The sequence below is a fragment of the Pseudophryne corroboree genome, unplaced genomic scaffold (genome assembly GCF_028390025.1).
Source record: "Pseudophryne corroboree isolate aPseCor3 unplaced genomic scaffold, aPseCor3.hap2 scaffold_1291, whole genome shotgun sequence".
NCBI lineage: Eukaryota > Metazoa > Chordata > Amphibia > Anura > Myobatrachidae > Pseudophryne > Pseudophryne corroboree.
Genome location: NW_026967917.1, coordinates 96,648 through 111,647, shown reverse-complemented (window position 1 = coordinate 111,647; position 15,000 = coordinate 96,648). Strand labels below are relative to the sequence as shown.

Sequence of the window (15,000 nt, the reverse complement as noted above, 5' to 3'; positions counted from 1 at the left end):
GGTTGCAGAGAAAAAGAAATATGCTGGCAAAAAAATCAAATTGCGTGATTAAACAGCTCTTCATTTTCTGGCTTTATTTTTATGCTAACAAATTTGTTCTCTGAAAAGTGTCCACAAAGCCAAGTCTCTGATTAACACCTTTGTAGGGATGGTTTTTCACCTATTACTAAATTAAACTTGCTTCATTGGAAAGGCAGCAAGATGTATCCTCATTTCAATGTCTACTGAAATAATACAGGTTGACACCAGGAAACATTAACGCCACTGCATCCTTGCTGCTTTCTCATGTGGAAGTCTGTTTAATGTGAAAACAAGGTGATATCTAATTAGCACACAGGTAAGGAATTAAGAAAATCTTTATTTAAGGGTGAAGATGTTTCTCACAAAATTGTTGACCCAATGCATCATTGAAATTCAAGCTGGAAAGATGATTTTAATATATCACTTGTACATTTTGTATTGCTCTTCTGGTGACAATGTAGTTTGTTTTTGTCAATTACCATTTTAATAATAGGGTAAAGAAAATGAAGTGGATTTTTGAAAGAAAACAATACTGTCAATATACTATTAAAACAAATTAAAATGGTAAAAGTTATTGTACTTTAAGTAAAAATAAAAGAGACACAATATCAATCCCAGTTTTGGATTACTTTAATTAACAAAAAAAATGCATATAGCAGAGGATAGTTTCAATCTGCCTACCTCTGGGTTATGGGCCCAGCATGCTTCCATTGCAGTACTCTGCTGCACATGTAAGTGCAAGAGATCCTGAAGCACTCACTCATCATGGGAAAGTACCAATGTGTTTCTTCGTTGGTTGATAGAAGAAACATCTTACAAAAACTCTCCAGATTATTGACTTTTTTAAGTTTTTCTAGGAAACGTTTTAGATGAATGCTTATTAGCATTTGTCAGTATGTACTTTTTGCAAAGTGTCTCTGTGGCGCAATCAGTTAGTGTGTACGGCTATTGACCAAAAGGTTGGTGGTTCAATCCCACCCAGGGATGTAATTAACCTTGTGATCAGATTTTGGTGATATTTAAGGAGACAAGTCAAAATTTCAAACCTCCTCTTATGGTGTAGGGTACATGGCCTTCTCTGATGTAATCAGAGTTAGATTTGATTCAGTGATTTTATAAAAAACAGCTAGGAAGCACAATTTAGCAGTGGGTTGCAGAGAAAAAAAATATGCTGGCAGAAAAATCCAATCGAGTGATTAAACAGCTCTTCATTTTCTGGCTTTATTTTTATGCTAACAAATTTGTTCTCTGAAAAGTGTCCACAAAGCCAAGTCTCTGATTAACACCTTTGTAAGGATGGTTTTTCACCTATTACTAAATTAAACTTGCTTCATTGGAAAGGCAGCAAGATGCATCCTCATTTCAATGTCTACTGAAATAATACAAGTTGACACCAGGAAACATTAACGCCACTGCATCCTTGCTGCTTTCTCATGTGGAAGTCTGTTTAATGTGAAAACAAGGTGATATCTAATTAGCACACAGGTAAGGAATTAAGAAAATCTTTATTTAAGGGTGAAGATGTTTCTCACAAAATTGTTGACCCAATGCAACATTGAAATTCAAGCTGGAAAGATGATTTTAATATATCACTTGTACATTTTGTATTGCTCTTCTGGTGACAATGTAGTTTGTTTTTGTCAATTACCATTTTAATAATAGGGTAAAGAAAATGAAGTGGATTTTTGAAAGAAAACAATACTGTCAATATACTATTAAAACAAATTAAAATGGTAAACGTTATTGTACTTTAAGTAAAAATAAAAGAGACAAAATATCAATCCCAGTTTTGGATTACTTTAACAAAAAAAAAATGCATATAGCAGAGGATAGTTTCAATCTGCCTACCTCTCGGTTATGAGCCCAGCATGCTTCCATTGCAGTACTCTGCTGCACATGTAAGTTCAAGAGATCCTGAAGCACTCACTCATCATGGGAAAGTACCAATGTGTTTCTTCGTTGGTTGATGGAAGAAACATCTTACAAAAACTCTCCAGATTATTGACTTTTTAAAGTTTTTCTAGGAAACGTTTTAGATGAATGCTTATTAGCCTTTGTCAGTATGGACTTTTGCAAAGTGTCTCTGTGGCGCAATCAGTTAGTATGTACGGCTATTAACCAAAAGGTTGGTGGTTCAATCCCACCCAGGGACCTAATTTACCTTGTTATCAGATTTTGGTGATCTTTAAGTAGACAAGTCAAAATTTCAAACCCCCTGTTATGGTGTAGGGTACCTGGCCTTCTCTGATGTAATCAGAGTTAGATTTGATTCAGTGATTTTATAAAAACAGCTAGGAAGCACAATTTAGCAGTGGGTTGCAGAGAAAAAAAATATGCTGGCAGAAAAATCCAATTGCGTGATTAAACAGCTCTTTATTTTCTGGCTTTATTTTTATGCTAACAAATTTGTTCTCTGAAAAGTGTCCACAAAGCCAAGTCTCTGATTAACACCTTTGTAAGGATGGTTTTTCACCTATTACTAAATTAAACTTGCTTCATTGGAAAGGCAGCAAGATGCATCCTCATTTCAATGTCTACTGAAATAATACAGGTTGACACCAGGAAACATTAACGCCACTGCATCCTTGCTGCTTTCTCATGTGGAAGTCTGTTAAATGTGAAAACAAGGTGATATCTAATTAGCACACAGGTAAGGAATTAAGAAAATCTTTATTTAAGGGTGAAGATGTTTCTCACAAAATCGTTGCCCCAATGCATCATTGAAATTCAAGCTGGAAAGATGATTTTAATATATCACTTGTACATTTTGTTTTGCTCTTCTGGTGACAATGTAGTTTGTTTTTGTCAATTACCATTTTAATAATAGGGTAAAGAAAATGAAGTGGATTTTTGAAAGAAAACAATACTGTCAATATACTATTAAAACAAATTAAAATGGTAAAAGTTATTGTACTTTAAGTAAAAATAAAAGAGCCAAAATATCAATCCCAGTTTTGGATTACTTTAATTAACAAACAAAAAAATGCATATAGCAGAGGATAGTTTCAATCTGCCTACCTCTGGGTTATGGGCCCAGCATGCTTCCATTGCTGTACTCTGCTGCACATGTAAGTGCAAGAGATCCTGAAGCACTCACTCATCATGGGAAAGTACCAATGTGTTTCTTCGTTGGTTGATAGAAGAAACATCTTACAAAAACTCTCCAGATTATTGACTTTTTTAAGTTTTTCTAGGAAACGTTTTAGATGAATGCTTATTAGCATTTGTCAGTATGTACTTTTTGCAAAGTGTCTCTGTGGCGCAATCAGTTAGTGTGTACGGCTATTGACCAAAAGGTTGGTGGTTCAATCCCACCCAGGGACGTAATTGACCTTGTTATCAGATTTTGGTGATCTTTAAGTAGACAAGTCAAATTTCATACCCCCTGTTATGGTGTAGGGTACCTGGCCTTCTCTGATGTAATCAGAGTTAGATTTGATTCAGTGATTTTATAAAAACATCTAGGAAGCACAATTTAGCAGTGGGTTGCAGAGAAAAAGAAATATGCTGGCAAAAAAACCAAATTGCGTGATTAAACAGCTCTTCATTTTCTGGCTTTATTTTAATGCTAACAAATTTGTTCTCTGAAAAGTGTCCACAAAGCCAAGTCTCTGATTAACACCTTTGTAGGGATGGTTTTTCACCTATTACTAAATTAAACTTGCTTCATTGGAAAGGCAGCAAGATGTATCCTCATTTCAATGTCTACTGAAATAATACAGGTTGACACCAGGAAACATTAACGCCACTGCATCCTTGCTGCTTTCTCATGTGGAAGTCTGTTTAATGTGAAAACAAGGTGATATCTAATTAGCACACAGGTAAGGAATTAAGAAAATCTTTATTTAAGGGTGAAGATGTTTCTCACAAAATTGATGACCCAATGCAACATTGAAATTCAAGCTGGAAAGATGATTTTAATATATCACTTGTACATTTTGTTTTGCTCTTCTGGTGACAATGTAGTTTGTTTTTGTCAATTACCATTTTAATAATAGGGTAAAGAAAATGAAGTGGATTTTTGAAAGAAAACAATACTGTCAATATACTATTAAAACAAATTAAAATGGTAAAAGTTATTGTACTTTAAGTAAAAATAAAAGAGCCAAAATATCAATCCCAGTTTTGGATTACTTTAATTAACAAACAAAAAAATGCATATAGCAGAGGATAGTTTCAATCTGCCTACCTCTGGGTTATGGGCCCAGCATGCTTCCATTGCTGTACTCTGCTGCACATGTAAGTGCAAGAGATCCTGAAGCACTCACTCATCATGGGAAAGTACCAATGTGTTTCTTCGTTGGTTGATAGAAGAAACATCTTACAAAAACTCTCCAGATTATTGATTTTTTTAAGTTTTTCTAGGAAACGTTTTAGATGAATGCTTATTAGCATTTGTCAGTATGTACTTTTGCAAAGTGTCTCTGTGGCGCAATCAGTTAGTGTGTACGACTATTAACCAAAAGGTTGGTGGTTCAATCCCACCCAGGGACGTAATTGACCTTGTTATCAGATTTTGGTGATCTTTAAGTAGACAAGTCAAATTTCATACCCCCTGTTATGGTGTAGGGTACCTGGCCTTCTCTGATGTAATCAGAGTTAGATTTGATTCAGTGATTTTATAAAAACATCTAGGAAGCACAATTTAGCAGTGGGTTGCAGAGAAAAAGAAATATGCTGGCAAAAAAATCAAATTGCGTGATTAAACAGCTCTTCATTTTCTGGCTTTATTTTTATGCTAACAAATTTGTTCTCTGAAAAGTGTCCACAAAGCCAAGTCTCTGATTAACACCTTTGTAGGGATGGTTTTTCACCTATTACTAAATTAAACTTGCTTCATTGGAAAGGCAGCAAGATGTATCCTCATTTCAATGTCTACTGAAATAATACAGGTTGACACCAGGAAACATTAACGCCACTGCATCCTTGCTGCTTTCTCATGTGGAAGTCTGTTTAATGTGAAAACAAGGTGATATCTAATTAGCACACAGGTAAGGAATTAAGAAAATCTTTATTTAAGGGTGAAGATGTTTCTCACAAAATTGTTGACCCAATGCATCATTGAAATTCAAGCTGGAAAGATGATTTTAATATATCACTTGTACATTTTGTATTGCTCTTCTGGTGACAATGTAGTTTGTTTTTGTCAATTACCATTTTAATAATAGGGTAAAGAAAATGAAGTGGATTTTTGAAAGAAAACAATACTGTCAATATACTATTAAAACAAATTAAAATGGTAAAAGTTATTGTACTTTAAGTAAAAATAAAAGAGACAAAATATCAATCCCAGTTTTGGATTACTTTAATTAACAAAAAAAATGCATATAGCAGAGGATAGTTTCAATCTGCCTACCTCTGGGTTATGGGCCCAGCATGCTTCCATTGCAGTACTCTGCTGCACATGTAAGTGCAAGAGATCCTGAAGCACTCACTCATCATGGGAAAGTACCAATGTGTTTCTTCGTTGGTTGATGGAAGAAACATCTTACAAAAACTCTCCAGATTATTGACTTTTTAAAGTTTTTCTAGGAAACGTTTTAGATGAATGCTTATTAGCCTTTGTCAGTATGGACTTTTGCAAAGTGTCTCTGTGGCGCAATCGGTTAGTGTGTTTGGCTATTAACCAAAAGGTTGGTGGTTCAATCCCACCCAGGGACGTAATTAACCTTGTGATCAGATTTTGGTGATATTTAAGTAGACAAGTCAAAATTTCAAACCTCCTCTTATGGTGTAGGGTACATGGCCTTCTCTGATGTAATCAGAGTTAGATTTGATTCAGTGATTTTATAAAAAACAGCTAGGAAGCACAATTTAGCAGTGGGTTGCAGAGAAAAAAAATATGCTGGCAGAAAAATCCAATCGAGTGATTAAACAGCTCTTCATTTTCTGGCTTTATTTTTATGCTAACAAATTTGTTCTCTGAAAAGTGTCCACAAAGCCAAGTCTCTGATTAACACCTTTGTAAGGATGGTTTTTCACCTATTACTAAATTAAACTTGCTTCATTGGAAAGGCAGCAAGATGCATCCTCATTTCAATGTCTACTGAAATAATACAGGTTGACACCAGGAAACATTAACGCCACTGCATCCTTGCTGCTTTCTCATGTGGAAGTCTGTTTAATGTGAAAACAAGGTGATATCTAATTAGCACACAGGTAAGGAATTAAGAAAATCTTTATTTAAGGGTGAAGATGTTTCTCACAAAATCGTTGCCCCAATGCATCATTGAAATTCAAGCTGGAAAGATGATTTTAATATATCACTTGTACATTTTGTATTGCTCTTCTGGTGACAATGTAGTTTGTTTTTGTCAATTACCATTTTAATAATAGGGTAAAGAAAATGAAGTGGATTTTTGAAAGAAAACAATACTGTCAATATACTATTAAAACAAATTAAAATGGTAAAAGTTATTGTACTTTAAGTAAAAATAAAAGAGCCAAAATATCAATCCCAGTTTTGGATTACTTTAATTAACAAAAAAAAAATGCATATAGCAGAGGATAGTTTTAATCTGCCTACCTCTGGGTTATGGGCCCAGCATGCTTCCATTGCTGTACTCTGCTGCACATGTAAGTGCAAGAGATCCTGAAGCACTCACTCATCATGGGAAAGTACCAATGTGTTCCTTCGTTGGTTGATAGAAGAAACATCTTACAAAAACTCTCCAGATTATTGACTTTTTTAAGTTTTTCTAGGAAACGTTTTAGATGAATGCTTATTAGCATTTGTCAGTATGTACTTTTTGCAAAGTGTCTCTGTGGCGCAATCAGTTAGTATGTACGGCTATTAACCAAAAGGTTGGTGGTTCAATCCCACCCAGGGACCTAATTGACCTTGTTATCAGATTTTGGTGATCTTTAAGTAGACAAGTCAAAATTTCAAACCCCCTGTTATGGTGTAGGGTACCTGGCCTTCTCTGATGTAATCAGAGTTAGATTTGATTCAGTGATTTTATAAAAACAGCTAGGAAGCACAATTTAGCAGTGGGTTGCAGAGAAAAAAAATATGCTGGCAGAAAAATCCAATTGAGTGATTAAACAGCTCTTTATTTTCTGGCTTTATTTTTATGCTAACAAATTTGTTCTCTGAAAAGTGTCCACAAAGCCAAGTCTCTGATTAACACCTTTGTAAGGATGGTTTTTCACCTATTACTAAATTAAACTTGCTTCATTGGAAAGGCAGCAAGATGCATCCTCATTTCAATGTCTACTGAAATAATACAAGTTGACACCAGGAAACATTAACGCCACTGCATCCTTGCTGCTTTCTCATGTGGAAGTCTGTTTAATGTGAAAACAAGGTGATATATAATTAGCACACAGGTAAGGAATTAAGAAAATCTTTATTTAAGGGTGAAGATGTTTCTCACAAAATTGTTGACCCAATGCATCATTGAAATTCAAGCTGGAAAGATGATTTTAATATATCACTTGTACATTTTGTATTGCTCTTCTGGTGACAATGTAGTTTGTTTTTGTCAATTACCATTTTAATAATAGGGTAAAGAAAATGAAGTGGATTTTTGAAAGAAAACAATACTGTCAATATACTATTAAAACAAATTAAAATGGTAAAAGTTATTGTACTTTAAGTAAAAATAAAAGAGACAAAATATCAATCCCAGTTTTGGATTACTTTAATTAACAAAAAAAAAATGCATATAGCAGAGGATAGTTTCAATCTGCCTACCTCTGGGTTATGGGCCCAGCATGCTTCCATTGCAGTACTCTGCTGCACATGTAAGTTCAAGAGATCCTGAAGCACTCACTCATCATGGGAAAGTACCAATGTGTTTCTTCGTTGGTTGATGGAAGAAACATCTTACAAAAACTCTCCAGATTATTGACTTTTTAAAGTTTTTCTAGGAAACGTTTTAGATGAATGCTTATTAGCCTTTGTCAGTATGGACTTTTGCAAAGTGTCTCTGTGGCGCAATCAGTTAGTATGTACGGCTATTAACCAAAAGGTTGGTGGTTCAATCCCACCGAGGGACCTAATTGACCTTGTTATCAGATTTTGGTGATCTTTAAGTAGACAAGTCAAAATTTCAAACCCCCTGTTATGGTGTAGGGTACCTGGCCTTCTCTGATGTAATCAGAGTTAGATTTGATTCAGTGATTTTATAAAAACAGCTAGGAAGCACAATTTAGCAGTGGGTTGCAGAAAAAAAAAATATGCTGCCAGAAAAATCCAATAGAGTGATTAAACAGCTCTTTATTTTCTGGCTTTATTTTTATGCTAACAAATTTGTTCTCTGAAAAGTGTCCACAAAGCCAAGTCTCTGATTAACACCTTTGTAAGGATGGTTTTTCACCTATTACTAAATTAAACTTGCTTCATTGGAAAGGCAGCAAGATGCATCCTCATTTCAATGTCTACTGAAATAATACAGGTTGACACCAGGAAACATTAACGCCACTGCATCCTTGCTGCTTTCTCATGTGGAAGTCTGTTTAATGTGAAAACAAGGTGATATCTAATTAGCACACAGGTAAGGAATTAAGAAAATCTTTATTTAAGGGTGAAGATGTTTCTCACAAAATCGTTGCCCCAATGCATCATTGAAATTCAAGCTGGAAAGATGATTTTAATATATCACTTGTACATTTTGTATTGCTCTTCTGGTGACAATGTAGTTTGTTTTTGTCAATTACCATTTTAATAATAGGGTAAAGAAAATTAAGTGGATTTTTGAAAGAAAACAATACTGTCAATATACTATTAAAACAAATTAAAATGGTAAAAGTTATTGTACTTTAAGTAAAAATAAAAGAGCCAAAATATCAATCCCAGTTTTGGATTACTTTAATTAACAAACAAAAAAATGCATATAGCAGAGGATAGTTTCAATCTGCCTACCTCTGGGTTATGGGCCCAGCATGCTTCCATTGCTGTACTCTGCTGCACATGTAAGTGCAAGAGATCCTGAAGCACTCACTCATCATGGGAAAGTACCAATGTGTTTCTTCGTTGGTTGATAGAAGAAACATCTTACAAAAACTCTCCAGATTATTGATTTTTTTAAGTTTTTCTAGGAAACGTTTTAGATGAATGCTTATTAGCATTTGTCAGTATGTACTTTTGCAAAGTGTCTCTGTGGCGCAATCAGTTAGTGTGTACGGCTATTAACCAAAAGGTTGGTGGTTCAATCCCACCCAGGGATGTAATTGACCTTGTTATCAGATTTTGGTGATCTTTAAGTAGACAAGTCAAATTTCATACCCCCTGTTATGGTGTAGGGTACATGGCCTTCTTTGATGTAATCAGAGTTAGATTTGATTCAGTGATTTTATAAAAAAACAGCTAGGAAGCACAATTTAGCAGTGGGTTGCAGAGAAAAAGAAATATGCTGGCAAAAAAATCCAATTGAGTGATTAAACAGCTCTTCATTTTCTGGCTTTATTTTTATGCTAACAAATTTGTTCTCTGAAAAGTGTCCACAAAGCCAAGTCTCTGATTAACACCTTTGTAAGGATGGTTTTTCACCTATTACTAAATTAAACTTGCTTCATTGGAAAGGCAGCAAGATGCATCCTCATTTCAATGTCTACTGAAATAATACAAGTTGACACCAGGAAACATTAACGCCACTGCATCCTTGCTGCTTTCTCATGTGGTCATGTGGAAGTCTGTTTAATGTGAAAACAAGGTGATATCTAATTAGCACACAGGTAAGGAATTAAGAAAATCTTTATTTAAGGGTGAAGATGTTTCTCACAAAATTGTTGACCCAATGCAACATTGAAATTCAAGCTGGAAAGATGATTTTAATATATCACTTGTACATTTTGTATTGCTCTTCTGGTGACAATGTAGTTTGTTTTTGTCAATTACCATTTTAATAATAGGGTAAAGAAAATGAAGTGGATTTTTGAAAGAAAACAATACTGTCAATATACTATTAAAACAAATTAAAATGGTAAAAGTTATTGTACTTTAAGTAAAAATAAAAGAGACAAAATATCAATCCCAGTTTTGGATTACTTTAATTAACAAAAAAAAAATGCATATAGCAGAGGATAGTTTCAATCTGCCTACCTCTCGGTTATGAGCCCAGCATGCTTCCATTGCAGTACTCTGCTGCACATGTAAGTTCAAGAGATCCTGAAGCACTCACTCATCATGGGAAAGTACCAATGTGTTTCTTCGTTGGTTGATGGAAGAAACATCTTACAAAAACTCTCCAGATTATTGACTTTTTAAAGTTTTTCTAGGAAACGTTTTAGATGAATGCTTATTAGCCTTTGTCAGTATGGACTTTTGCAAAGTGTCTCTGTGGTGCAATCAGTTAGTATGTACGGCTATTAACCAAAAGGTTGGTGGTTCAATCCCACCCAGGGACCTAATAGACCTTGTTATCAGATTTTGGTGATCTTTAAGTAGACAAGTCAAATTTCATACCCCCTGTTATGGTGTAGGGTACCTGGCCTTCTCTGATGTAATCAGAGTTAGATTTGATTCAGTGATTTTATAAAAACATCTAGGAAGCACAATTTAGCATTGGGTTGCAGAGAAAAAGAAATATGCTGGCAAAAAAATCAAATTGCGTGATTAAACAGCTCTTCATTTTCTGGCTTTATTTTTATGCTAACAAATTTGTTCTCTGAAAAGTGTCCACAAAGCCAAGTCTCTGATTAACACCTTTGTAGGGATGGTTTTTCACCTATTACTAAATTAAACTTGCTTCATTGGAAAGGCAGCAAGATGTATCCTCATTTCAATGTCTACTGAAATAATACAGGTTGACACCAGGAAACATTAACGCCACTGCATCCTTGCTGCTTTCTCATGTGGAAGTCTGTTTAATGTGAAAACAAGGTGATATCTAATTAGCACACAGGTAAGGAATTAAGAAAATCTTTATTTAAGGGTGAAGATGTTTCTCACAAAATTGTTGACCCAATGCATCATTGAAATTCAAGCTGGAAAGATGATTTTAATATATCACTTGTACATTTTGTATTGCTCTTCTGGTGACAATGTAGTTTGTTTTTGTCAATTACCATTTTAATAATAGGGTAAAGAAAATGAAGTGGATTTTTGAAAGAAAACAATACTGTCAATATACTATTAAAACAAATTAAAATGGTAAAAGTTATTGTACTTTAAGTAAAAATAAAAGAGCCAAAATATCAATCCCAGTTTTGGATTACTTTAATTAACAAAAAAAAAATGCATATAGCAGAGGATAGTTTTAATCTGCCTACCTCTTGGTTATGGGCCCAGCATGCTTCCATTGCTGTACTCTGCTGCACATGTAAGTGCAAGAGATCCTGAAGCACTCACTCATCATGGGAAAGTACCAATGTGTTCCTTCGTTGGTTGATAGAAGAAACATCTTACAAAAACTCTCCAGATTATTGACTTTTTTAAGTTTTTCTAGGAAACGTTTTAGATGAATGCTTATTAGCATTTGTCAGTATGTACTTTTTGCAAAGTGTCTCTGTGGCGCAATCAGTTAGTATGTACGGCTATTAACCAAAAGGTTGGTGGTTCAATCCCACCCAGGGACCTAATTGACCTTGTTATCAGATTTTGGTGATCTTTAAGTAGACAAGTCAAAATTTCAAACCCCCTGTTATGGTGTAGGGTACCTGGCCTTCTCTGATGTAATCAGAGTTAGATTTGATTCAGTGATTTTATAAAAACAGCTAGGAAGCACAATTTAGCAGTGGGTTGCAGAGAAAAAAAATATGCTGGCAGAAAAATCCAATTGAGTGATTAAACAGCTCTTTATTTTCTGGCTTTATTTTTATGCTAACAAATTTGTTCTCTGAAAAGTGTCCACAAAGCCAAGTCTCTGATTAACACCTTTGTAAGGATGGTTTTTCACCTATTACTAAATTAAACTTGCTTCATTGGAAAGGCAGCAAGATGCATCCTCATTTCAATGTCTACTGAAATAATACAAGTTGACACCAGGAAACATTAACGCCACTGCATCCTTGCTGCTTTCTCATGTGGAAGTCTGTTTAATGTGAAAACAAGGTGATATATAATTAGCACACAGGTAAGGAATTAAGAAAATCTTTATTTAAGGGTGAAGATGTTTCTCACAAAATTGTTGACCCAATGCATCATTGAAATTCAAGCTGGAAAGATGATTTTAATATATCACTTGTACATTTTGTATTGCTCTTCTGGTGACAATGTAGTTTGTTTTTGTCAATTACCATTTTAATAATAGGGTAAAGAAAATGAAGTGGATTTTTGAAAGAAAACAATACTGTCAATATACTATTAAAACAAATTAAAATGGTAAAAGTTATTGTACTTTAAGTAAAAATAAAAGAGACAAAATATCAATCCCAGTTTTGGATTACTTTAATTAACAAAAAAAAAATGCATATAGCAGAGGATAGTTTCAATCTGCCTACCTCTGGGTTATGGGCCCAGCATGCTTCCATTGCAGTACTCTGCTGCACATGTAAGTTCAAGAGATCCTGAAGCACTCACTCATCATGGGAAAGTACCAATGTGTTTCTTCGTTGGTTGATGGAAGAAACATCTTACAAAAACTCTCCAGATTATTGACTTTTTAAAGTTTTTCTAGGAAACGTTTTAGATGAATGCTTATTAGCCTTTGTCAGTATGGACTTTTGCAAAGTGTCTCTGTGGCGCAATCAGTTAGTATGTACGGCTATTAACCAAAAGGTTGGTGGTTCAATCCCACCGAGGGACCTAATTGACCTTGTTATCAGATTTTGGTGATCTTTAAGTAGACAAGTCAAAATTTCAAACCCCCTGTTATGGTGTAGGGTACCTGGCCTTCTCTGATGTAATCAGAGTTAGATTTGATTCAGTGATTTTATAAAAACAGCTAGGAAGCACAATTTAGCAGTGGGTTGCAGAAAAAAAAAATATGCTGCCAGAAAAATCCAATAGAGTGATTAAACAGCTCTTTATTTTCTGGCTTTATTTTTATGCTAACAAATTTGTTCTCTGAAAAGTGTCCACAAAGCCAAGTCTCTGATTAACACCTTTGTAAGGATGGTTTTTCACCTATTACTAAATTAAACTTGCTTCATTGGAAAGGCAGCAAGATGCATCCTCATTTCAATGTCTACTGAAATAATACAGGTTGACACCAGGAAACATTAACGCCACTGCATCCTTGCTGCTTTCTCATGTGGAAGTCTGTTTAATGTGAAAACAAGGTGATATCTAATTAGCACACAGGTAAGGAATTAAGAAAATCTTTATTTAAGGGTGAAGATGTTTCTCACAAAATCGTTGCCCCAATGCATCATTGAAATTCAAGCTGGAAAGATGATTTTAATATATCACTTGTACATTTTGTATTGCTCTTCTGGTGACAATGTAGTTTGTTTTTGTCAATTACCATTTTAATAATAGGGTAAAGAAAATTAAGTGGATTTTTGAAAGAAAACAATACTGTCAATATACTATTAAAACAAATTAAAATGGTAAAAGTTATTGTACTTTAAGTAAAAATAAAAGAGCCAAAATATCAATCCCAGTTTTGGATTACTTTAATTAACAAACAAAAAAATGCATATAGCAGAGGATAGTTTCAATCTGCCTACCTCTGGGTTATGGGCCCAGCATGCTTCCATTGCTGTACTCTGCTGCACATGTAAGTGCAAGAGATCCTGAAGCACTCACTCATCATGGGAAAGTACCAATGTGTTTCTTCGTTGGTTGATAGAAGAAACATCTTACAAAAACTCTCCAGATTATTGATTTTTTTAAGTTTTTCTAGGAAACGTTTTAGATGAATGCTTATTAGCATTTGTCAGTATGTACTTTTGCAAAGTGTCTCTGTGGCGCAATCAGTTAGTGTGTACGGCTATTAACCAAAAGGTTGGTGGTTCAATCCCACCCAGGGATGTAATTGACCTTGTTATCAGATTTTGGTGATCTTTAAGTAGACAAGTCAAATTTCATACCCCCTGTTATGGTGTAGGGTACATGGCCTTCTTTGATGTAATCAGAGTTAGATTTGATTCAGTGATTTTATAAAAAAACAGCTAGGAAGCACAATTTAGCAGTGGGTTGCAGAGAAAAAGAAATATGCTGGCAAAAAAATCCAATTGAGTGATTAAACAGCTCTTCATTTTCTGGCTTTATTTTTATGCTAACAAATTTGTTCTCTGAAAAGTGTCCACAAAGCCAAGTCTCTGATTAACACCTTTGTAAGGATGGTTTTTCACCTATTACTAAATTAAACTTGCTTCATTGGAAAGGCAGCAAGATGCATCCTCATTTCAATGTGTACTGAAATAATACAAGTTGACACCAGGAAACATTAACGCCACTGCATCCTTGCTGCTTTCTCATGTGGTCATGTGGAAGTCTGTTTAATGTGAAAACAAGGTGATATCTAATTAGCACACAGGTAAGGAATTAAGAAAATCTTTATTTAAGGGTGAAGATGTTTCTCACAAAATTGTTGACCCAATGCAACATTGAAATTCAAGCTGGAAAGATGATTTTAATATATCACTTGTACATTTTGTATTGCTCTTCTGGTGACAATGTAGTTTGTTTTTGTCAATTACCATTTTAATAATAGGGTAAAGAAAATGAAGTGGATTTTTGAAAGAAAACAATACTGTCAATATACTATTAAAACAAATTAAAATGGTAAAAGTTATTGTACTTTAAGTAAAAATAAAAGAGACAAAATATCAATCCCAGTTTTGGATTACTTTAATTAACAAAAAAAAAATGCATATAGCAGAGGATAGTTTCAATCTGCCTACCTCTCGGTTATGAGCCCAGCATGCTTCCATTGCAGTACTCTGCTGCACATGTAAGTTCAAGAGATCCTGAAGCACTCACTCATCATGGGAAAGTACCAATGTGTTTCTTCGTTGGTTGATGGAAGAAACATCTTACAAAAACTCTCCAGATTATTGACTTTTTAAAGTTTTTCTAGGAAACGTTTTAGATGAATGCTTATTAGCCTTTGTCAGTATGGACTTTTGCAAAGTGTCTCTGTGGTGCAA

The 15,000-nt window shown here is 34.5% G+C and overlaps 1 non-coding gene across 1 annotated transcript; it reads left to right on the top strand.

Moving 5' to 3' along the window:
* The first annotated feature begins 5,608 nt into the window (after positions 1-5,608).
* Positions 5,609-5,682, top strand: TRNAN-AUU (transfer RNA asparagine (anticodon AUU)). The gene has a single exon. It is a non-coding gene; the product is annotated as a tRNA-Asn (tRNA).
* Positions 5,683-15,000: the final 9,318 nt, after the last annotated feature.